At 35.7% G+C, this 27,389-nt stretch overlaps 1 protein-coding gene across 2 annotated transcripts in view; it reads right to left on the bottom strand.

Annotated features, from left to right (window-relative positions):
• Window positions 1-27,389, bottom strand: part of LOC126974376 (delta-1-pyrroline-5-carboxylate synthase) — a 649,376-nt gene that overhangs the window by 441,481 nt on the left and 180,506 nt on the right. The window contains exon 11 of one of the 2 annotated variants that reach the window (XR_007731515.1): window positions 11,397-11,417. The exons of the other annotated variant lie outside the window; for it this stretch is intronic. The gene's annotated coding sequence lies outside the window, so the exon portion shown is untranslated. Of the gene's footprint in view, window positions 1-11,396; window positions 11,418-27,389 lie in introns of those variants that run through there. 2 annotated transcript variants of the gene reach the window in all.

Raw genomic sequence — 27,389 nt, forward strand, 5'->3', positions numbered from 1 at the left:
CATGACCATTTATTTACAAAAGCAAGAGATATTTATCCGAGAAATACAAGAAACGGTGACAGACTGGTGATTGCACACAAATTTCATAATGCATCCTACGGAAAATGTAGCTATGTCATGTGTATAAAAATATTTAATAAACTCCCTCCAAGCTTACGCGTATTACCTGTCCAACGATTTAAAAAGGATCTTTTTACATGGCTTATAGATAAATGTTTTTATTCCATAAATGAAATATTGACACATTAGGTTAAATTAAATTGACTTTAAAATATATATTAATTCTAGTCTTTAAATAATGACATTTAAAATAATAATGATAATTTAAATTAACCTAAGTGCTTAAAATATAGAGTTTGTTAATCAATTATAATAATAACTAGAATTTTGTTAATAATAATTTTGCATGCCAGAAATGGCCGATAACATTGATACATTAAAACTACTTACACCCATTGTTACATGTTTTCTAGCAAAATAAAGAATTTATTTATTATTTATTTATTTATTTATAATGTGAAAGAATATTTGAATGATAAAGATAGTTGGAATTAATGTTCTAAATTTTGTAAATGAATACTGTTATACTGATTTGAATACTAAAACTATTGTAACTTTTGTACTTCATTGTGACTTCCACTAAATAACCTATAAATAAGAGATTTCCACGAATATAGTCACTCATCACGACATCTCTGGAACCATTAGAGCTAAAGACTTGAAATTTAGTAGGAATATTCTTTTCACCGAGTAGAGGTCAGCTAAGCACGGATTTTCCAAAATTCCATCCGCAAGAGTTTTTTTTTATTATGAACAGAACAACGTCTGTCGGGTTAGCTAGTAACCTATAACGTTTTACAGTGAATATAGATTTCTTTTACTTTGACTTTTACTTCAACCTTATAAACAAACTTGATATAAAATTATACCTGGGAATAATAATCCCGATAAAAAACGACCACAACACACCAAGCACCAAGCTGGTTAATAGATGAAGCGTATTTTATATTCAATTTAATATGTCATTTAATATATTGCTTATGGGTTGTTTAAAAAATTTCAGTATAGGATATGATTAATTAATAATTTAAAATTAACATGTAACTGGTTTGGTTTATAGACAAATTCCATACCCATCGAAAGTATGAAGCCCATAGAATATGCAAACGTTAGATTGCCCATTGTTATCCTGTACAACTCTCGGCTAGCCTGGTATAAACAGGTAAATCGATACTAGCAACTTGTATCGGTCTCGTTATTGAATTGATGAAAATAAAGACTATTTCATTACGAACACGGTGGTATAAGATTGTCTGCAAAAAATGAGTCCTGAATTCCAGTTGTTGAATTTTGAAAGTGAAATATTGCTGCGAGTGAAGATGTGCGACAGAGAGGTCCTAACCAACCATCCCATGGGATAGAAGAGGATACAGCATAGCAGCTGCTGTTTGTAGACCGTCCATTTAAAGAAACCAGTGGGAGGCTCCTTTGTATTGGATGCCAGTTAGAAATGACATTAAGACGAAAGCAGGTTGACGTGGAATTAAATAAATTGAGTTGCTGATTATTTTGAGTAAGTGTATTAAATTAGCGACAAATACGATTGGTGACAGTATGCCTCATATTTTACGTCACACAAAACAAGAAAAATATGACTTAGAGCAAGTCCAGTGAACAAATTGCCACCATATCAATATCGCGAATACAATGGCTTCGGGACGTCGCCATATTGTGCGTGTGTACAATGTTACCCGATGGACGGAATATTAAAAATTCCATCAAACTTCGCACTTTATAGGACTCGGGTTTTGATAGACCTTGCTTATGTTGTACGTACGTTGGGGAACGTTGTGAGGAGTTCTCGTGTGATATTATAATATTTTAATAATGCTTGATATTGAACAGTTAAATATTAATAGCGTCGGGTGTAAGTCGACTTCTTGTAGGGAGATATTGGAAAGCTTGCACAAAGCTCTTAGTATTTACCAACATTAGTGGAGTAACTCAAATATGTTTAAGCCATTTCAAATACTGACCTGTATAAATATCACTGGAGAGGCTGTTCCATATGTTTGACAGCAAATTTTTTGTGCCTATTTGAACCGCCACTCGCGAGCGTCCAGAGAACTAATTATGACGTATAATACAAATGGCTGCGAAGTAACATAGGTACAATATTATGAAGGATTTTTGCATTTTGAATTAAGTTCGTTCGTTTTCCGTGTTATTTATACTTCAAGAAACAACTTAACAAACTATACAATTTTTTTGTAAATAGTTTCCCTCCATCTATCGATGTTTGCTGAGGTTTTCATCACTAGTTTTAGTCCTGCAGACTCTCGCTACATGGCCAACCACGCCAAAATGGGGAATGTCAAACAGGCACAAAAGCACTTTGACAGCCGCCAGTCTAGTGGTATATAGTAGAGGTCAGTGATTTCAAAGCACTGATTAAGGTATTCAACAGTAAAAAAGCGAATAAAGCCCAATCAAAAACAGGAAAAACCTATGCATACTTCACAAGATACTAAATGTCGTCTTAATAGGCACCTCGGTGTGATTGGAATCAAAACGAAAATACTTGCAGATTTTAAGCTCACGAAATACGCCTTCTTACGCAGCACTCAACTAAATAATTCTATTATAAATCTCACAATATTTCTCCCTGTATTTTTAGATGTCCAAGGGATCAGTATCTTTGGAGAACATTTCAGTAACCATTATACTGGCGCTGCATCTGGAGCGCTTTTTATTTTACAAAAAAAATGAGGGTACCTACCTGTTTTGTACGGATAAGAGTATTGGGCGACTATCAAGCACCACCTAAATAAACTGCACATGATACGCTGGTGTGCGGATGTCACACTTCTAGACAAAATCTGAAATGACACATGTACATCAGAAAAAGTTTTAAAGTTGCCCCAATAGTCAACAAGTTCAAAGAGAAACGCTTAAGGTGGTTTGGTTACATTCAAAGGCACCCAGGCGATCATATGTGATATGGTGAAGCTGGCCCTAGACATGCCAATAACGAAGCGTATGGAAGACCACCTGGTTGACGACGGTCCAAAAAGACTTGGCGCAAAACCGTGCCCAATGAAAGAAAATGACAAGGAAGGCCGACCCAAAGTAAATGGGAAAAAGGTCTATGAGGAAGAAGAATAATTTTTAAGGCTACCTGAGCTTGTGTCTACCTTAATACTTAATAGCCTGTACATTACCTGGTGAATCTACCTATCAAATTAAAAAAAGTTATTATAGATGAATATTATTGTTTTATTTGTAAATAAAATCTGTCTTCGAACACAAATCTGCAAAACGATATAACGACAAATCCATTTCATTTTCTGTACAATAACGTATTCACCCCAATCGGGGTCCGAAGCCCATCCCAAGTCAGCAAACACACAATTTGAAATTCCTACTGATGCATAACCTCGGCTAAACGAACTCTCTACTTATCTGACGAAAACAGAGCCTATTCAATTTCATGAGTGCCTTTAGGGTTCAATAATGTAATGGTGAAAGCTGGACTTTGAATATATTTGGTTTCGAGATGCTTTGTCGTAACAGGAAAGACGTTTTGTGATTTAAGAACGTTTACTTACCGTTTTATTTTGTTTTAATATTATTTTATGATAACGCTGAAATCCATTAAAGAAATTCATTTTCTCAAAATTGATTCCTTTCGAATTCTTTTTGATGTCATTTCTAATATACTAGATGCTACTACCGCTTCGGAAACAAATGGCGCTCTGAGAGAGAAGAAGCGGCGCAAGAAACTCTTCCAGCATTCTTTTTTTGCGCTCTTTTTTATAAAAATATACAATATTGTACTGCTATTGCTATAAAATTATCAATATCTAGTCCCAGGCTGTCCGATCACTTAGATATTCAGCTGCTGTGGACTAATAGGATTTACGACGGAGCCATTTTTTAATAAAACAATTAAATTTAATTATAGAAAATGCCTGAACAGTGGAAATTTATTATAAAAGTGTATACCTTTACCCTTAAAGCCATTATGGATCTTATGAAGCCTACAAGAATTAGTTACAAGCAATCCCTTATTTCTAGTGTTATAATAATGAAAATCACTATTAAGAGCGGTATTGAACAATTAGTATATTTTTATTAAGTATTAGGAAAGAATGCTTTTTGTGTCTAATGTCTCTTTTTATTCGTTGAATTTTAATAACAAAGAGAGCGCGTTGGAATGAGATCTTGGTAACAATTTGGAGAGAGTCCGAAAAACAAATTTGACAAACTGATACATAAAATTGATATTATCCGGTTCCTTTAGCGATGTTCTACGTTATAATCATCGAATAAGTAACACATTATTCTTGATTAGAAATTAGCAGTGGGAGGCTCCTTTGCACAGGATGCCAGCTAGATTTTGGGTAGCACAACAGCGCCTATTTCTGCCTTGAAGCAGTAATGTGTAAGCGGTATTGTGTTTCGGTCTGAAGGGCGCTCAGAATTTTTGGGTTTTTCAATAATCCTGAGCGATACTGCATTGTAATGGGCAGACCGTATCAATTACCATCAACTCAACGTCCTACTCGTCTCGTAAGCCCCCCACAAGATGGACCAAAGATCTGGTCAAGATCGCCGGAATACGTTGGTTGAGGGCAGTGCAGGACCGATCGTTGAGGAGATCTTTGGGGTAGGCCTTTCTCCAGCAGTGGACGTCTTCCAGCTGATGATGATAATAAACCTCGCCTTGATCAAATTTTCACCGTTTTTTTTAGTATTAATGAAGAAACGAGCAAGGCGGTAAGGTATCATCATATAAACACAAAGTCAGGATGGATCCTTACGTATTAAAATATAAGGTATATCATATTTTCTTTTTTTTATGAAAATAAGGGACGAGACGAGCAGGACGTTCAGCTGATAGCACTACAATTGCGCTCGTCACCTTGAGACATAAGATGTTACGTCTCATTTGCCCAGTAATTTCATTTATCTTATATTATATTTAGCTACGGCGCCTTTCAGACCGAAACACAGTAATGTTTACACATAACTGCTTCACGGCAGAAACAGGCGCCGTTGTGGTACCCATAATCTAGCCGGCTACCTGTGCAAAGGAGCCTCCCACTGGATTTTCCCTATTATAGTGAAATAAATGAGAACTACGGCATGGCTTACCTAAATTAACTTTTAAAGTAAATATATTGACTAACATTTCTTTTGTAGCAATTATTTTTTAATAATTAATTAAATTTTATAATAAAGTCCCAGCCACTCTTCAGGCATTATCTTTTAATAAATTTATATGTTTTATTAAAAAATGGCTCTGTCGTAAGTCCTACTATTCCACAGCTGAATATCTAAATGATCCGACAGCCTGGGACTAGATTATTATTATTTTGTAGCAATAGCAATGACAGTACAATATTATATATTTCATTAAAAAGAGCGCAAAAAAAGAATGCCGAGAGAGTTTCTTGCGCCGCTTCTTCTCAATCAGAGCGCCATTTGTTTCCGTAGCGGTTGTAGTATCTGGTATATTAGAAATGATATCAAAAAGAATTCTAAAGGAATCAATTTTGAGAAAATAAATGCCTTTTATGCCTTTTATTAGAATAACGCACTAAAGAACCCATATAACTTTCGTGGCTATCTTTTCACGTTTTACAGCAGTATCCCCAAAAAAATAAAAACTTCTCCACAATAACGTAATGGATGTTATAGTACAAAGTTTTAATATTTTCGTCTTTTTTGGGACCCTCCGTAAAGCTTTGTTGGTTCCCCTATGTTTGGACATCAATGGAACTTTTATTCAAGAAATATGTCGTTAAAAATAACAATATTGGCCAAGCATTCGAGTACTTTATTTATGTTAAAGTTGTTGCTTTTGTATACTTTAACGTTTACTATAAATATTATTTTGAATATATTAATACTAATGATAATTATTATATTTTAATAATAAATAATTATATATTAATATAATAATCATCAGCCGGATCACGTCTACTGCCGGACAAAGGTGGGAGACCTTTACTAAAAATCTCCACGACGATCGGTCCTGCGCTGCCCTCATCCAATCTTGTGGGGAGCCTAACCAACACTGCGTCTTCCGGTACGTGGTCGCCATTCGAGGACCTTACTGCCCCAACGGCCATCTATCCGTCGAACTATATACCCTGCCCTCTGCCACTTCAGTTTCGCAATCATTTGGGCTATGTAAGTGATTTTGGTTCTCCTACGGATCTTCTCATTTCTGATTTGAGACAGTAGACTATATTTATCATTAGATGATGAAGGTAGTATTGTAACTGTTTACATTAGTAATCTATTAACACTTTATCGGATCTTATCTTTTAACGGATCACGTTTTACTATCGAAATTACATTTTGTGTGTGTGTGTGTGTAGGAGGAGCATTCTTGCCCAAACCGCTTCGCAAAAAACAAGTAAGGAATTGTGACAATGACAATCACATTGTTGTTGTTTGAGGTTAGGTTGCGTTCAGAAAATTTTATAAATGAGTACTTAAGTGATTCGCCGCTGGCTTGTGGCAACATCGATTCAGTACCAATCGTAAAATTTAGTTTTTGAAAATATATTTACGACTAGACTTTTCCAAAATCCCTTAGTAATCAAATCATACAACACACACGGACGAGTAAAAAAAGAAAAACTCCGTGTCACCTTACATAACAGTGAAGCACCAAAACAAGCCGGTAAACGAGTAAATACATAGCCCCACGCACACACTTACACTACTACAGGCCGATATGCGGCCATTATGAGAATCATCTGAGACAGATCAGTTTGCGTCTTAATAAAATATTTTAAAAATGCCGTCGTGCGTGTTGAGAAAGTGTAAAAACGATACTGTATACGTATTTGTGGCCATATATGATTATTTAAGGGAGAAAAAATTGTGTAACTAGTATCCCCCGTAACCGCACACACACTAGCATAACGGTGCTTCACTTGCTAATATCACGGCGCGGAGTCTTCTTTTTTTACTCGTCCATGCTGTATAGCTGTATTTTCATGTTCTCCATTGTTCTCATATAGTATAGAATACAATTACCTGAAATAAAATACAATACTTTATTATAAAATACGGACGACAACTATTATAGGTTTTCATTGCACTAAACAATAATTCAATAGGATAATAACTAGCTAATTATATTCATAGAAATATTGTACGTAAAATATTTTAAGTTGCAAGATTATCTGCTGAATAAGAACGGTTATTGAATGACAAGACGGCTGGTAACTTTGACAGGATACTGACATTAAAAAATATTCTAGATTTCTAATATACTAGATACTACTACCACTCTGCAATGGATCAAGGGACATAGCGGTTCGTTTGGAAATGATGCAGTGGATGAGCTTGCAAGGCGGGCATCGGCAAATATAGTAACTGGTCCATTGCCACTTCTGCCACTGCCCTTCAGCCAAATGCGCTCATGGATACGCTCTCTCACCAACGACCTGCACAACACCCGATGGATGAATCTCTCAAGCTGTAGACAGTCGAAGGAGGCGATACCTGCACTGTCGCCCAAACTGACACGCAGACTTATCAGCCTCAACAGACATGACATCCGTATAATGGTGGGCACCCTAACGGGTCACACATCACTAAACAAACACCTTTTCACAATCGGCGTAACGGACAGTCCTAAGTGCAGAGGCTGTCTGGCCGAACACGAAACGGTCGCTCACGTAATCCTGGAATGTGCGGGGGAGGCCAACCAACGGGCAAAAACCTTAACCAATACGAGGTCACTCTAGGAATTCTGCGAACACCCCAGGAATGTTCTGAACTTCTGGAAGGAGCTGGGCTGGTTGGAGTAACTGGCCATTACTGCACGCAAAATGGACCCATGCTAGTGGTCTAATTGCGGAAACAGGAGCTCCTATACCATACCACTTCGAAAACAAATGGTGCTCTGAGAGAGAAGCGGCGCAAGAAACTCTTAGTTAAGTTTAGTGTACAATATCTTCTACGAACATTTAGTTACACTAATAGTGGCTATTTTTTTGTAGAAGAGAAAAATACATTTACGTATTGAAGACTCCGAAACGGGGCCCATATGTCGGTCTCGGGTGTAAACACCCCCTACCGACTAAAAACCTCTTCTGTGCTGTCAGGTATAAAGGCTTTAACAGCGACATAGGTCGTGGACAGATAGTTGCTAAAAAAATGTTGTTGATTTATTTGTAATCTCATGAGAATCATTTTACCAAATTCCTTTTGTTACTCAAAATTGGATTTGAAATCACTTATTGAAAGTCAAAAACTACTACCAATTCGGAAATCTATTCCTCAGACCTGAGAAAAATGGGTCGGAAGAACAAAGCGGACTGCTTTTTGGAAAGAACATTTCGATACAATCAAATTTAAAGTGTGTATAGCCTGAGGGCGGTCGCTTCATGCCCGATATGTGTTAATATTAGGAAAGTCATTTATATTAATATAACCTTTACCACATAAACGTCGTTTGAATATTCTTTTGAATTTCGTAATACATTTTGTTTTGAACAATTTCTGCGATCTTGTTGTAAAAGCATATGCATCGCCCCAGAAAAGAATTACAAACTAAACTTAGCCAGGTAGTAGTTTAAATTATGATCATGACAAATTCAAGAAAAACCACTTATATGCCTATGTACATACAAAACATTATCAAGAATATGTTGAGAGGCATCAGTTAAATTGTTTATTTCTTTAAATTTTGATTTTAATGATTCCATGTAACAATTACAGAACAATATAATACAATTAATGCATTGCTGTTTGTTTAATGCATTTCTTTGATTTAATTAATACTTTCCGCTAATAGCTTTTTACAGGCGTCTAGAAGGAGTTTTCTTACCAGAGCAGCGTTTGGCCTGTTTCAAAGGATCACCATTAAAAGGATTATACCACAACGTTGCCCTTTTTAATTAAAAAATGTTTCATAAAGTTTAATCACAGAGAATATTATATTTGTTCCGCTTTTCTTAGTTTTATTATTTATTTCTATTCTATTGCCATGTATTATTATGCATAAATAGCTTTAGAAGAGGACTAGTACGTTTTTCAAACGTATTTTTTAAGTGAAACTGCTTTAAACGTGCATGAGGGTAAATTTTTTACGGATGAAACGCAATAATAATCATTAGTGACACGAAAATGTGTGACGTTTTTGTGTAAGGAGAGGGAGAGAGCGATTAAGACCGATTGAGAGTGAGTGAGAAAGGGCGAACGTAGTATGAAGCACATAGCGCCGCTAGTCTGTAAGTAGAACACCGCGCGCTAAACCTGAACGATACAACGCTAGTAGAGAAGATGTTCTACTTTAATTACAAGAAATAAAAAAATAAGTAATAATTTCGTATATTATCAAAAAACAGTAGATTTAGAGAACAGATAAGTATAAATATAAATGAGATTTAAAAATTTGTTTGCCAAAGAAGTTTCACTTCTGACATGTGTAGCGCTGTACAAAGCGCAGGTCCGGCCACATATAGAGTATTGCTGTCATCTGTGGTCTGGCGCACCCCAGTATCAGCTCGATCCATTCGACCGCATGCAACGCAGAGCAGCTCGAATTGTCGGGGACCCAGTGCTCTGTGAACGGCTGGATCACTTTGCGTTGCGTAGAGACATCGCTTCATTGTGTGTCATCTACCGCATTTAACACGGGGAGTGTTCCGAATAACTGTTTCACCTGATTCCTGCCGCCGAATTCCACCTTCGTACGACACGCCACAAGTTAGGATATCATCCCCACCATCCACAGTGCGGTTTTCAAGGAGCTTTCTTCCACGTTCTACAAAACTGTGGAATGAACTTCCTTGTGCGGTGTTTCCGGAGCGATACGACATGGGTACCTTCAAAAAAAGTGCATACACCTTCCTTAATGGCTAGCAACGCTCCTGATTCCTTTGGTATTGCAAGAGAATGTGGGCGGCGGTGATCACTGAACACCAGGTGACCCGTACGCTCATTTGTCCTCCTTTTCCATAAAAAAATGTGTTCTTTGTACCCACTATTTTTTTTTATGTTATATGAGGGTAATTCATTAATATGTGGTGTAACCTTTATTAATTTACTTGAAACACGAAAAAAAGTTGCTCGCAACGTATTGCGTAATGTTATACGGCCGTTTTCTATAACCTAAGTAAGTACCTTAGTTTAACTTACTAGAGGTAGACAAATCTATCCTTTTATGCTTACTTACATTTCAGTAACCTATTGACAGATAGCATTGGACTATAACTTTATAGGACATAACTATGGATAGATAAGATCTTGTCATTAAACAGTGACAGCAATGTATTAAGGCCATTAATCTCTAGTCTGGTGTATCTGAGTATCTGCTGAAATCATATCATCGTGTAACGCCTCGTAGAAATACTCGAATTGTCAATCCAGTACTCTGTTAATGGCTGGATCGCTTGGATTGTTTGTTGGGGCGATCTAGACCCCAAACGCGTGAAAGATCTTGAAGAATCTGAGGCCGAATTCCACCTTCGCATGACATGCCACAAGTTAGGATATCATCCCCACCATTTGGATGTGTGGTGGTCCTCCACAGTGCGGTTTTCAAGGAGCTTTCTTCCACGTACTACACAGCTGTGGAATGAGCTTTCTTGTGCGGTGTTTCCGGGACAATACGACATGGGTACCTTCAAAAAAAGCGCGTACACCTTCCTTAAAGGCCGGCAACGCTCTTGTGATTCCTTTGGTGTTGCAAGAGAATGGGCGGCGGTGATCACTTAACACCAGGTGACCCGTACGCATGTTTGTCCTCCTATTACATAAAAAAAAGAAAAAAAAAGAACTTACGTCAAACAAATGACTAAATCGTAGACTTGCAATGTATATACAATAGGTATACTATTATATGTATCAAAAAATGGCTCTGTCGTAAATCCTATTACTCCACAGCTGAATATCTAAGTGATCGGACAGCCGGGGACTAGATTATGATTATTTTATAGCAATAGCAATGACAGTACAATATTGTAGGTATATTTCATTAAAAAAAAGCGCAATAAAAGAATGCTGGGAGAGTTCTTTGCGCCGCTTCTTATCTCTCGGAGCGCCATTTGTTTCCGAAGCGGTAGTAGTATCTAGTATATTAGAAATGATATAAAAAGGAATTGTAAAAGAATCAATTTTGAGAAAATAAATGCCTTTTATGCCTTTTTTACTTGCGTATAGAGTAACAGAGTATGCCAGAGAGGAGATCATCTCTAATGAATATACAAAAAGACAGAAAATGAAAGCGAATTTATAGTTACAGTAACTGATTTGACTGAGAAGTCGTAAACATTCAGCCACGCTTCTAATTAGCTACATAGTATTTTGAATATTAATCTAAGTGACCACTCGCTAATCTATCTATATATATAAAAATGAATTGCTGTTCGTTAGTCTCGCTAAAACTCGAGAACTTAACTTAATCTTGAATTGTTTGTGGAGGTCCAGAGAAGGTTTAAAAGGTTAAATAAATATGAAAATATTCAGAATTAAATAAAAACAACAATTTTGATTTTCCTTTGATGTGTCCCCCATCGTTCAGAAATCAAATAAAAATAATAGTAAAATGAATAACTAATTGAATTTTGACAGGCTTGTCAGCGATATAGTAAAAATTTTGCCTATTCTTGGTTTGTTCTCAGGTATAACTTTATATCAAGTTTAGTTGTAAGGCCGTATGTATTTTATTTATCGATTGAGGCAGTACGAAGTCTGCCGGGTCAGCTAGTTTACTATATTTTTATAATGCTACGTTACTAAAAATCATTTACGGCCGTTCCAAATATACTATCTGCAGATAGAGATAAATTACTACCTTCTACTGTCAGTATAGCTAGATGTCAATAATCTGAAGTTGTCCCAATATACCCGATAAGTCATTCTTATCGCCTTATATTTGAACCCGTGAATTGCAATTTCCATACAAACTTCTATCGCTGGTAACCTATATGTGTTCCCATTGACAGACCGCGTGTACGGATAAGGTGAGTTACCGTCGATAAGTTTATTGGGACAAAAAACTCGACGATAGTTACGATTTTTTATCTCAAGTAGGCCACAACCGGAGATAGACTGAATATTGGGAACGGACGTTAAAGGGTTATTACAGATTCAAATACAATAACTTGCTAATTTATAATTAGTTTCAGAAAAATGTACTGAATTTAATATGGAGGATATACAAATGCACAAATTAAATTTTAAAGCGATTTGCTGCTTAAATTTTTTCCCACTCCATATTTTTTTATGATAATGAGGGACGAGGCGAACAGGACGTTCAGCTGATAGTAATTGATACGTGCTGCCCTTTACAATACAGTTCCGGTCAGGATTTTTGAAAACCACAAATAATTCTGAGCGGCACTACAACTGCCCTCATCACTTAGAGACATAAGATGTTAAGTATCATTTGCCCAATAATTTCACTAGTTACGGCGACCTTCAGACAGAAACACAGTAATGTTTACACTTTATTGCTTCACGGCAGAAGAAAGCGCTGTTGTGGTACATATAATCTAGCCGACATCCTGTGAAAAGGAGCCTCCCACTGGAAAATTATCAAATCAATACCCTTCATATAGAGAGGGATGTATATGACATGTTTGGAAATATATTCTAGCATCAAACATCGCTTAGTTAATTGCAATACACATCCCGGATTTGAATATTCAATCAAAATATTACCTACGGTGCATTCAATTTCCGCAGTTTTAATTGACCTAAAATCCCGGAAACGAATAATTCAAAAATAATATTATTTTATATATGTATCGGAAATCGAATAGTTTTAAATGTAGTTGCCTTTTTCTCTCTAAAATCTAAAATCTAAAACTTAACGAGATCATGTTACTTTTTATGACTATCATTTGGCATTGGCATTCTTTTGTAAATTATTTTCCGGGTTACAATGACATCTCAAGAATGGAGAACTCTTAAAAATCTTACCAAATAGGTTCATATATGACGAAGGTTTGAAATAATAAACATTTATTGTCACGAAATAAGAACTTTTTTGGACAAAAAAGATAATTATTATTTCACTGTTAATTAAATGACCTAGACACTTCCAAACAGACACTTAAAACAAAATCAGTCGCAAAGCAGATTAACGGATAAATTAATTAAAAACTTAGATTATTCTCGTACTTTTTCTTGTAGGGTTCGGGGTCATGATAAGATATATAAAATTTATGTTAAAAAAAATTTAATACTGTTATAAGTTTTGATATTATATTACTTTTACTTCTTTTGGCGCGTTAGGGAATTATTTAAGAGGATATTTTACGATGCGCGCTCACACCGCCACACAAATTCGACACACTGACATCAGTTGGTCAACTAGACCATATGTACCATTCTTTAGTTACCAAGTCTTATAACTCATATGTCTACTGAAGCACAACCAATGGATGAGAAATCAATAAATTTCAATTTTGCAATCGCCCCGTCGTAAGGAGTTACCTTACTCCTGAAGCTTGATCTACTTAGTGATTTATTTAGTATTATGTCGTAAACTGAAACTTTCACGTACAACTGACCAAATATGATCTCCAACAAGGTTGCGTTAAACGTTTAACGCTACCATGGAGGGGGTATGAAATAACTGTTGCGTTAAATGTTTAACGCTTATTATTTTTACTAGTTGCTATCCTAATTAGCAATTTAATATTTTTTTTTTGGAGAGGAGGAAATACATTTCCGTATACATACAAATACTATGTAACAACAGTCGCGGGGCGTCTCCTAAGGAGACTCGGACCGGGTGTTTCATACAATTTAACAATCGTCGGTCTATTGTTTTTTAGTTCTGATGCTATTCGCGTCACCGAAGAGTACCGCTGCACTCTTGGTTGGGTTCACTTCAATCTGCCATTTTTATATTCTTGCTCAAGGTTGAGCGGTTGGAGCCAAAGTAGAGTGCCGTATCGTCAGCGTACTGAGTGAGTAGGACACTTGGAAACTTGGGAATGTTACTCGTAAAGAGCGAGAATAGAGTGGGAGAGAGGACTGAGCCCTGTGGCATGCCAGACCTGAAGGGTTGGGGTGATGATAGGGTGCCCTCTACTCGATATTGGAAGGTGCAATCAGTAAGGTAGGCTCGTATGGTGCGCACGAGCCTGTCTGGCAGTCCCTTGTTGGTACAGCTTGAATACTAAGCCGTTGTGCCATACCTTGTCGAAGGCCTTTGTGAAATCGAAAAACACGGCTGCTATGGTAGCATGGAATTGACGCCGTATGAGGATGTACTCGGTGAGTCGGTGAGCCTGCCACGAGTGAGCGATTCCAAACCCGAACTGTATATATCGGGTATCAGGTTGATCTCCGCGATGTAATGATTAAGACGCGCAAGAATTAGTCCTTCGTAAAGTTTCCCGATTGAATTAATTAAATTAATAGGCCTATAGCTACTCAGGTTGGTTTTAGGTTTATTAGGTTTTGGGATACCGATAACAATTGTTCTCCTTCCATTGATCGTGTATAAAATAGGTAACCAATAAAGTAATAAGAGTGGAGGACTGGATTTTAAGAACCCTTTTGTTTGTGTTGTTTTGTGTGTTGAGTGAAGCTCCTTAATCATTTGTTTCATAAGAGGTGAGTTTTATTACATCACCTGAAGGGCTCAGAGCGGAGTGACGCTTAACTTCACGATCAACTTCGTCAACGTGTGTCGGGTAGATGATGCATTTGGAGAGCACAGACTAAGCATTAGCAACCTACAAATAAGACTTAAGGGTATGTGTAACAGGATAAAGTAGTGTTCATAGCTCCAAATTCTATATTTTCACCACAAAACTTGTCTAAAAACACCTTGTTTGCATGTTTTATGTTTACCCTTCGCCTTAACTCGTTACAGAGCTCTAACTGCCAGTGACTAGAGGTCGTCGGTACCGTTAAGGGCTTCGAAATAGAATCTATATGTTCATAATGATCATAAGCACATCCAGGAATTTGTTAGAAACTGTGACAATTATAATGTTATCACGAGGAACAAATATAAACTTGTTTAGCTACTCGTTTAAGTCGAGTTAATAAGTCTTTTATTGGGTGTATATGCTTTTATAGTATGATCCTAGAAAATTTACAATACAAATGCGTTACGAAATTTAAAAGAATTGTTAAAAAACGTTTGTGTGGTAAAGGTTACTATAACATAAACGATTTACTTAATGATACCACAGACTGGAAATGAAGCGAACACCCTCAGGCTCTTAAATTATAAATGTGTGTCGGGTAGATGATGCATTTGGAGAGCACAGACTCTCGAGACTGTCAGCGAGGCATTCAGACTTCAACTCTTTTTCCTTTATCCCCAAATTTCTTTACGCCTTAGAGGATACGATGATCGATTCTTTATAAATTGAAAGAAAGAGTGAAAAAGCATTTATTTCAACACACACACACAAATAACAAAATGAAGCAGCTTAAAAATATACAAATATAAAACGTGTGATGTTTAAAAGGGAGCCAGCATATGTTTCAACACAAGTGTGTTGCAATGCTGATCTTGTGTGACCCCCGCGTGACACATGAACCTCTAGGGCGACACCTCGTCTGAATTAAATTATTACAATAATAACTTACTTAAAAATTGGTGCATCGTGTCCACAATTTATCCGTGTTCCTACCTCATATTGAGGCACGCAAGCGGCTCGTGATCCGACTGGTTTCGCATGGTCCTCCGAGCCGGATCATATGTTAAATGCCAGGCTCCAGTTGTGATGCTGGGAGTCTCGACTAAATAAAATACACTTCAATATTGAATAGACTTTAATAGCTGTATTATCGCTGATGAGACAACCGAATGTGTGCACACGACGAGAGGCGGCAAGCGAGTCTCCGGTGGTTGGGCACGGCGCGTCGCTGGTGTGGCCAACGCGAAACCAGTCCGATGACCAGCCGCTTGCGTACCTCGATGTGACGTACGAACAATCCCTAAACGTTGTTCCGTGTCGTTGGTTGCTCACATTAGATCAAATATCTCTCTTAGAACTTGTTTCTTGAACACTGGCACTTTTGCTTCACCATTTCAATTTGCCTTTGACGCATTAGTTTTTTCACGCAATGCATACATAATTGAAAGGATAGTATTAGCATAGAGCAGGGATGGATACTTAAGTATTAGCCATATAATAGTAGTTAGCCTTAGCCATTTGAAACATTATCTACAATAATAAAACTCTTTTCGAATGAAATGGAAAAGAGTATAAGTAAGTTGCAAACACAACATAATCTTTTGGTACAATTTTATTGGAAAATTATATTGCAGAATAAACATACATTGCTTAAGGCAGATAATAACTTAAATTTTGTTAAATATTATACAATTGTTTGGCGAACAACTACTTAACAATATTTGGCAAATGAATTGTAATGCAATAACTAATTTTGTCAGTTTTGTCAAAAGGAACTTTGTATTTAGAATGGAGGGTTAGATTGGTTATCACGTAAATTTTATAGACACCCTTAGCAAACTTGTAAAGTCACAAAATATAACCAGCATTCTCACATACAAAATAAAAGTCAGACTTCTAACTGGGAGCTAGTGTGCGCGGATATCCGTAAAACGGTACCGAGGGATGATTTTGTAAGCCTTCTTAAGATGTTTTACCCTCTGAACTGCGACTCATAGCCCATACTATTTGCTTCATTTCTATTTTCTTATATATAAATAAATCTAATATTATTTGGCAATGAATATTCAAAGCTTTGTTTGGACCGTCTCATCCGATATCTCTAGTCAAGTTTAAAATTATTTGTCCCTGTCATGTTATTCTGTAGTGACAAAGGTAAGATAAAAAAAAAGATTCTAATTTAGAATAACTTTACTTCGCGTTTATTAATAACGCAGATTATATTTAAATTTAGTCGGAGAAACACTCTAGGTCCTCGGCCTTCCTTATTGCGATCGTAAGTGGTAGGCCAGTGAGTGTCTTGATCTGGTCCGACCAGCGGATGGGTGATCGTCCGCGTGGTCTCTAATTCTTCTCTAAATTATTTTTAAATTTCTCTTGTCTAAATTATTGGGAAGTCGTTGGGCAGTGTGGCCAAAATACCCCAAGATTTTTTTATAGCAGATTGTGCACAATCTAATGTCAATGCAAAGTTACTCCAGGATAGAGTTTCTTGTTCTCTTGTCCGTCCACGGTATGTGAAGCATTCTTCTCCAACACCAGATCTCAAACACGTCAATCTTTTTCCTATCAGCCACTCGGATCATTCACGCTTCAGATCCATAGAGGACAGGAGTATTGCTATGTTTAAAAATCATAACTTACATTCAGTTGCAAAGAGCTCTCGCACGGAATGCGAGAGGTCGCGGGTTCGAGTCCCGCATCGTTTATAAAATTTTGTTTTTAAAATTTTATTTGTGTATTAATTCCAGAAGTGAGGTTTATCACTTTAAATCATAAAAAAATGTTAGGATTTGCAGGAGCGACATCTCAAGTCAATTTCCTAATATGCTAATATTAGAGTTGAGCAGGTTATCAACTGTGAAGTTGATCCTGTTGTAGAAGCCACAACCTGAGAGATGAACAAAGCATACTATATTTTATCAACGATACGTCACTCGAAGGGCTGACTCAGTTGGAAAGAGCGCTTGCACGGAACGCGAGAGGTCGCGGGTTTGAGTCCAACGGCGTTCTCACTAAACAGTGATTAATACACAAACAAACATTTTTATTTGTGTATTAATCACAGAAGTGAGAGTTATTACTTTATATCATAATGAATTGTTAATAACTTTCGTATATTTAACATTACAGATGTGTTGGTGTCGGGCTGCATAATAATTGGAAAAGAGTTTTAAAGGCCATTGATCGAGGGGCTGAGCAAAACCATATCATCTGCATAACTGAGATCGATCAAGGCATTGACATATGGCTTCGGCAATAGAGATGTCAAGAAACCTATATCTTGCATATTAGCGGACTATTTTCCGCAACTCGGCGTCATTGCTTCATAGATCATGAGTTGACGACGTTACTCTTGCCGATATTAGATTCAATTCAAATGTTTTTATTCAAAATCACTTATTGAACGTCAAAAACTATCACCCATTCAAAATAGACTGCCTCAGACCTGAGAAGAACGGGCGCAAGAAACTCAGCGGAATTTTGTTTTATATAAAAAATATGGATTACAATGTAATATCGTACAATAAATATTTATAATTAAAGAGCCTGAGTGTGTTCGCTTCACTCTCCGTGTGTGGTATAATTAAGTAAATCGTTTATGTTATAGTAACCTTTACCACACAAACGTTTTTTAACAATTATTTTAAATTTCGTAACACATCGTTGTTTTGTTCATTTTCTAGGATCATACTATAAAAGCATATACATCGCCCAATAAAAGACTTACTAACTCAACTTGAACGAGTAGTAAGCTTAACAAGTTTATGTTCGTTCCTCGTGATAACATTATAATTGTCAGTTTCTAACAAATTCCTCGATGTGCTTATGAACATTATGAACATATAGATTCTATTTCGAAGCCCTTAACGGTACCGACGACCTCTAGTCACTGGCAATTAGAGTAACGTAACGTGGCGAGTTAAAGTCGATCGAAGATAATTTCAATGGTAAGGGCTACGTCAAAAACAGACGCAAGCTAAGTGTGCGGATAAAAGTCTACACAGTCGGACAAGCGGGAAAATGTGGCCACATAGAATTGCTCCTTTGATGTATCGCAGCCCGCTCACATATACGTGCTTATACTGTTTATAGATATATACTTCTTGATGTACACTTCTAACGTTTGGGTGACTTTTGAGCCCTTTTCATCCTTATATTTTATCTAATATTATTATTATTATATTGGAGAGTGATGACGATAAGAAAATTTCTACACAAATGACTATATTCCTGAGCCCGAAAATAAAGAACGATTCTTATGATTTGCATAGTGATGTTCATAAGTTGACAGATAAAGAAACAATAGATGCAATATTTCATGCAAATACTGAAGAAGTGTCTAGTGTTGATATGCAGTTAAATTTATCTAAAGTTGACGTGAACGATGACAAAGCTGAAGAGGATTATCCAGACGATTTTTCAGCCGACGTCGATAATTACAACAGCCCATCTGAATATGAACAAAATTCGCCGATATCGTTTGCTAAATACTCTGAGGATAACCTTTGGGGCTGATATATTATTACTTTAGTGATAGATGTTCCATATTGTCTGGTAACTTTAAGTATTTTACTTTTTATGGTTAATGTTGTGATTGTGAAGACGCCGATGTTTTGAGATAGGGTAACAATGAGAAATTTTAAAGTGAAACTTTTATTAGATCGTCTCAAACTTTTTCGTCTGTGTGTTGCATGTCGCGTGACGGTCAGGCGGCGCCTATAGTTCGCAGCAGCTGACTATAGACTATTACTCATTTGTGCCAGTGCTCCACGCTATTTTGTTTGTTTTTTTAGTTAAATGTCTATAATGTGAAAAAAGTTTCACTTTTACCATGTTTTCATAAAACCATACAATCCATTGTTTTTTTAAATAGTCTTATATATGATTGTAATTTTAAAAAAATATGTGTCTTTCTTTATATTAATTGAAATATTAGTAAATGTGAATTAAAAAAAATAGAAATAGAGAAACCAATTTCAAAATTATTATCTAAAGGCTTATTTATAGCAATGATTTAAGTAAAGAATGAACAATTTGTATCTGTTATATTGTAATTATTATCACATTATTGTGTAGATTACTAAAATCAATATAGTCGGTCCATATTAAATTTAACATCGTATAATAAATTATAGAATATGAATATGAATGTATTCATTCCACAATTATGATTGCGTCAGATTTATATTGAAACTTTAATAACCGAACGTGTACAAATTGTATCGAAAATATTATCAACGACTGAATCGAATACATGTTTTAAAGTTTAATACATTACACAGCGTTTCCCTGTAAACATGCCATTTTCCGGTTGAAATGAAACTGTAAAACAAACGAGATTCGCGATAACATTCATTTAAAACTACTTCGAAATGTCGAGATATTTTGCGGATTTATTTTCGTGAGTTTTATGACACGTAGTGTAATGATGCGAACGTAGTTAATACGATTGATATGCCAGTGGCAGGCTCCTTTGCACAGGATGTCGGCTAGATTATCGGTACTACAACGGTACCTATTTCTGCCGTGAAGCAGTAATGTGTAAACATTACTGTGTTTTGGTCTGAAGGGCGCCGTAGCTAGTGAAATTACTGGGCAAATGAGACTTAACATCATATGGCTCAGGGGGACGAGCGCAATTCCAGTGCCGCTCAGAATTTTTGGGCTTTTCAAGAATCCTGAGTGGAACTGCGTTGTAATGAGCAGTATGTATCAATTATCATCAGCTGAACGTTCTGCCCGTCTCTTCTCGTTATTTTTATAAAAAAATTAATAGACGCTCTCTGAGAGAAAAGCCAATTATATTTAAATTTTATTTGTTGGGCATATCCTCTTGTTAACCGACAATAAAAATGTACAATCTTGCGGTTTTCGTTTGTTCTAATTTTAACAAATCATTGTATTTTAGATTTACCCACAAAATAATGTACTTAGTTTGCTAAATAAACTTTTACTAAGAATATTATACTCTTGTAAGAAATTAATTTACAAGCGTTGCATATAAAGGGAAATTTTAAAAAAGAATTCACATTAAATGCCTTCGGCCTCACGATAAGAACTCGTCCAAGTCCTTATACATTTTAAGTAGGCTTAAGTGTTAAGTAGTGGTAAGAGACTTGTATGAGCTTTTAAGCTTTCGACTTGTAATTTAGAGTTTGCGACAAGCCGAATATAAAATTCTAGAATTTTTATTTTTTAAAAATTACAAAAAATGACTAAGCAATAAGTATTTTTTATTGTTTATGTATTCGTTTGACTTGTGTATTAGCGTGTGAGTAGGATACCATATAATGTTAAGAAGGAGGAGAGAGGAGAAGTGAGAAGGCTCTGTGGAGAGCCTGTACTGTTGGGGGCCCCCGCTAATCCTCTAGGAACTGCCTGGCGTATTGGTGAATGAATTTTGCTAATATGCGGGTGCCCGGTGATAGATTGATTGATGGTTAATCGGCGCGAGAGTCACAATTGGCATTAGATCAGCCAATCAGATACTACAGTTCTTTTATCTACAGGTATCTCTCTATTACCAACAGGCATATATATGCACTGTAGATTGCCTTAACAAAAAATTACAAAAAAAAAATAGTTAATTGCGGCGCAAACAATTGTGTACCGTCAACAGAATCCAAAACTATATTGCGGTGTAATAAATAGTGCACTGGTAGGTTCCATCAGATCTGTTTTTTTAACAAGAGGATCCAATTTAAATAAAACACTTTTAAAGGATTAAAATGCGTGTAATTGTAACTGTTTTTACATTATATCTAATATATAAAATTCCCGTGTCATGGTGTTAAACTTTGAACTCCTCCGAAACGTCTTGACCGATTCTCATGAAATTTTGAGTGCGTACTGGGTAGGTCTGAGAATCGGACAACATCTATTTTTCATCCTCCGAAGTGTTAAAGGTTAAACACTAAATTTTTTTTACATTTTCTTTTTTAAATTTTTAGTTTGATTATGAGTCAGCATTAAAAAGTACATACAACTTCAAATTTTAACCCATCTACGATCAACAGTTACTTTTGTATCGCGATTTTAATATCGGCAATACAACGTTTGGTCAGCTAGTATTATTATATTATTTTAGCTAACCGGTCGTTTCAAGACCTTTCCAGATCATTTAATAAAAATATAACTTTTACGCAAGAATCTTATGTAAAAACAGTTAAAATTACACGCGTTTTAATCCTTTGAAAGTGTTTTATTTAAATGTGTAACACTCGCGTTAATCAGAGAAAATACTACATGGGTCCAATATACCTCAACAAGCTTACAAAAAATACAATCAAATTAAGAATGTCCTCCAGATTTTGAAGTCGGTTAAAAATTAATTCATGGTTGCTAGCTGTTCTGATATTGAATCTATTTTTTATATATATTATCAACAGCTGTTATTAATACCTTCTGTCCAAAGTTAGATTTGTGTGTTTGTTTGTAAACAGTCGTTGAACTTGATGTTTTTTACACAAACAAACCACAAAATAAATCACATCAATTGAATATTATATATGTGCCTTCGTAGTTTTAGAATGAAGAACACAACTTTTAAAATTATTAGACAGGTTTGCCGATGGTGTTGAGTGTAAATGGTTAGTAGGGTAGATATGAAAACTACTAAATAGTGTATTCCAATAGATTTTATAATATGAAAACATTGCCTTACGGAATTGTTCCCCTAAGAATGAGTTTTGTATTTGAAGGTCTCATTAGTGTACTAATGAGACCTTGTAAGGCGGTAAAATATCGTTTTCGTGGAGTTCAATACGAACACGACTGTCGTCAGCCTGTGAAGCTAATTTCGGAGAAATATTATCCGTCGTTCATATTCACGGTCACACTGCCATTTCAGTTTTGCAATAATTTGGACTATGTCAGTGACTTTGATTCTCCTACGGATCTCCTCATTTCTGATTCGATCTCGCAGTTACAATTGTTATGGGAGTAGGTGCGACATGGACATTTCACATGATCTTCGTCTATGTTAATTTTGAGACCTACTCGTTGGGAAGTTGTATTGAGGCCAATATATAAATCCAAATATATTTTGGACAATTAGCCTGCTCAATCCACCAAAACGACAAAGGCGTTATTAAATTCCGTATCAAAATAGCTCATGCAACAAATCCCAAACTAGGAGAAGCGCGCACAATTAACCAGAGAACAATAGCACGGCTTTATCTAAGAGATCGGTGTTTTACTCCGCACCGCGCCCCTTGTACGAGAAATCCTGTCTAAGCTGCCTTAAGCAGATATACACGACCAGTGTAACTTGAGCTACCATATTATGCTCATTTTTGGTGATTTATTGTTTCAGTCGTATTCCGTGATAATTGTAGGGTCAATGCCCTCGTGCGTGCGAAATGATAAATGTATGTTTGTTCCAGGATTCTGTGAAATAGAATTCTGCAATTCAAACCATTGAAACTGTATGTAAAACCTACCATATAAATTAAATGTTAGTATAAGATTATTAAAACGTATTGATAAGATTATTAAACGTGCAACATTAGTGCTGTGTATATCTTATAAGTCGAATTAAATGGCATTAGTGAAAAGTTCAATGTGTTGATTGATATATTATTGAAAATAACTTTTAAAAATAAATGAAAACTAATAATTTAATTGTTTTTAACTGACTTTAAAAAAGGAGGAGGTTCTCAATTCGTCGGTATGTTTATTTTTTTGTTTGTTACCTCAAAACTTTGGACTACGTGAACCGATTTTGATAATTCTTTTTTTATTTGAAAGCTGGTGCTCTTGTCTTCTCTTCTCTTTAATTCTTAATTTCCTTAATTCTTAGGAGTAAAATAATGATACCAGGCCAAACCTTCTTATGCTATTATCTACTCGAATTTATGCTATCCGATCTCCAAAATAATAAAATTCGTTACTAGAATTAGATTGTATAAAAATACAATGCAATTACTTTTATACTTTTTAGTGCATATTATATCTATTCCATTGGAATAGTGTTTTTGAAGTCGGTTGTTTTTTTGTTAAAAATTTTTTTATTAAACATTATGAAATTTCAAATTTTAATACTTAAACTGTAATTGCTATATTTTTTTATTTTAATCCTTGGCAGTTTACGTGAATTTCACTCGGTTTTGTGGTGATATAGTGAATATGAAGTCAATATCGGTAAGTTACACTTTCAGTGATATAAATATATGTTAAGGGAAGTATCAAGAAAATTTCTTTTATGAGAACAAGGGACCAGACGAGTAGGACGATCATGTGATGGTAATTGATACGCCTTAACCATTACAATGCAGTACCGCTCAGGATTCTTGAAAAACCCAAAAATTCTGAGCGGCACTACAACTGCGCTCGTCACATTGGAACATAAGATGTTAAGTCTCATTTGCCCAGTAATTTCACTAGCTACGGCGCCCTTCAGAACGAAACACAGTAGTGTTTACACATTACTGTTTCACGGCAGAAATAGGCGCCTTTGTGGTACCCATAATCTAGCCGGCTTCGTGTGCAAACGAGCCTCCTACTGGTGAAATATATGCTAAGAGAATATATTAAGAGGAATTTCACCAGCTACGGCGCCTTTCAAACCGAAATACTTGCACATTAGAAAACAAAGCAGAAATAAGTGCCGCTACTCAAATACTCACCTGGGCAACATCCTAAGCAAATAAGTACCAAAATTTTTAGTTTTTCAAGAATCCTGATTGGTACTGCTTTGTATTTTAATGCGCCTTTGATTGAGTTTTTGTTATTACTTCGAGTATTGAGACTAAGGAACTGAGACCATTACGGACCAATCTGCACTTCATAACCAAACCAAATCATCCTTGTGTATATCATAACACGGTGTTGTTAGCTTATAATTAATCCTAACCCATAAGGCATGCAAATTTATAATACTGGAAGTCAACGTCAAATAAACTCTATTAAATTAGGCTTAAACTAAGCACTTTTGAATCGTCGAATATTTAAGTAATTTTCAAGTCACTATTTTCAATCAAATAGAGTATTTTACAATGGCTGTAGTATACATAGCAAATATGTTTTTAAGCCTGTATCCAATATATGAATAAATAATATCAAATACTTCATAAAAAAAAACTGTATAAATAAAATTATCGTATATTGAAGGGTCAACCTTTACAGCTTGAATTAATTGTAAAAGGATGCTTCGTGAACATGATGGTCGTGATTACTGTCATAATTAGTAATCGCATCCAACAAACACAAACTTAGTAACTTCACATTCTTTCGTAAAAGCAAATATTAACCCACGATTTAACAAGCCTTAATTTTTTTAAGCTTTTGCATAGTTTCTATCGCGGGCCTTGAGCGTGGAGACCGAATCCAGAAATTCCGTAACGAAAATAACCTAACACTTACTTACTAGATGTATACAGATATTTCGCCACGGTCATTACAGTTGCCGTGGAACAGCGGTTATCACGCATGCTTTTTGTGCAGAAGGTCCCAGGTTCGAGCCTGGGGTACGTCTTGATTTTTTTCATTATTTTTTTATCACTTTTTTTAATTTTTATTATTATGACAAGCATTTTTATTTCGTTTCCCCTGTCCCGTTGCCTGTCTGTAATCAAATCTTGCAAGTTAAATTTTACTTACTTCCCGTTTGCTTTTTTTTTTAATTAATTTTATCAAAACAAATACTGCATAAATAATGTAAATAAATAATTATAATTGCATAAGTTGATAAAAAATGTTATGCAAATGCTTTACCGCGGCAGTCCCCGAGTGCCACACGCCTTTCTTTTTAAAATAAGGGACGAGACGAACAGGACTTTCAGCTGATGGTAATTGATATGCCCTACCCATTACAATGCTGTGCCGCTCAGGATTCCTGAAAAACCCAAAAATTCTGAGCGGCTCTACAATTGCGCTCGTCAACTTGAGACATAAAATGTTAAGTCTCATTTGCTCAGTAATTTCATTAGCGTAGCACCCTTCAGACTGAAATACAGTAATGTGTAAACAAAGTGTAAGGGCGCCGTTGCGGTAGCCGGCTTCCTGTGCAAAGGAGCCTCCCACTGGTAATTATTAAAGTTACATTAAAAGACTATTTATTATTAGCAATTCCTATTATTTGATTAGTCTTTTTTATTCCACGCTTATTAAATTTTTTAGTTTAGCCTTTACACTGATACAAGTGACATATTAGTTATTTATGCAACTGTTGTGTAATAAGGGGTATTAAAACACGAATGTGGTGATAATAGTATCATATAAGTGTTTTAATACCTAATTATCAACAGTTATTGCATACAAGACTTTATCTACACCCATAATATGAATCCTCTATAAAAGATTCTGAAACAGTTAGCCTACTGCTAACATTAAAAAAGCCAGTCCTAGTAACCATAATGTCATCCAAAGGAGTATACAAATGATTTGAGCTTTCTTTAGTGTTAATTCCGTCAATATTTGTCTTTAAACAATTCGACACGTGTTTCGCCTCTACACGAGGCATCCTCAGGACGTGTTGTCTCGCCAAAATCTACTAAAGAAAACTCAAATCATTTGTATAATTATGGATTTCCGCAAAGTAACGCCTACTTCAATAAATTATCCAAAGGAGTGTTATTATGAAAACGGATGATATAATGTTGTACTGAATTTCATTGCAACACTCGTTTGGATGATGTAATGGTTATTAGGGCATTGGGTATTTAAATGTTGGCAATAACTGTTTTAGAATCATTCATAGAGGATTTAAGGCATGGGTGTAGATAAACATATATAAAACCATTTGTTACACACCCTGCTATGATTAACAGTTCAACAAAATCCTCATCAGAAACATCTTACCAATCATTAGGTCCCTGGGGTCAAGTTACACTGGTCACTCACCCCACAGTTTCCTTCTCATATATACAACTATATTCATACACACTAATTGTTTGGGAGGCCTCTGCCTATAATATTTGTGTTCCGAGGATCAAAGACATGTCAGGTAAGGCTATAGGGAGGGTTTTTCTTTTCCTTTTCAAACCGGAGCTTTGTTTTGTTAAGTGAATTTTAGATGGAGGGATGATGCTTGAGTTATAGGAAAATGTGCCTTAAAAACATTCCTTGCTCTCTCTAACTCTATCATATTGTTTACTTTTCCATTACTGTTGAAGTATCATAATATCTAATATATAAAATTCTCGTGTCACATGTTCGTTCCCGTAATCCTCCGAAACGGCTTGATCGATTCTCATGAAATTTTGTGAGCATATTGAGTAGGTCTGAGAATATCGGCCAACATCTATTTTTCATCCCCCTAAATGTTAAGGGTGGTCCACACGATTTTTTTTTTTAATTTTTTTTACATTTATTTTAAATTTATTTTATTATAAGTCAGTCTTAAAAAATACATACAACTTTAAATTTTCACCCATCTACGATCAACAGTTACTTTTGTATCGCTATTTTAATATCGGCAATACAACGTTTGCTAGGTCAGCTAGTAATATATAAAAAGTATTCCATAAAATAAACCTTAGTGAATAGATTACCGTGTATGAGCGGTCGGTACTGTTTTCTATACTTAATTCCGTTTAGTTTAAATATCTTTGTTAGAGTTTACGCGCTTTTTTTAGGATTCCGTAGCCAAATAGCAATAAACAGAACCCTTATAGATTCGTTATGTCTGTTTGTCTGAACGTTCGTATGTCACAGCCACTTCTGTCCGAAACTATAAGAACTATAACTGAAACTTGGTAAGTAGATGTATTCTGTAAACTGCATTAAGATTTTTATACAAAA

The sequence above is a fragment of the Leptidea sinapis genome, chromosome 32, assembly GCF_905404315.1.
Source record: "Leptidea sinapis chromosome 32, ilLepSina1.1, whole genome shotgun sequence".
Classification (NCBI taxonomy): Eukaryota; Metazoa; Arthropoda; class Insecta; order Lepidoptera; family Pieridae; genus Leptidea; species Leptidea sinapis.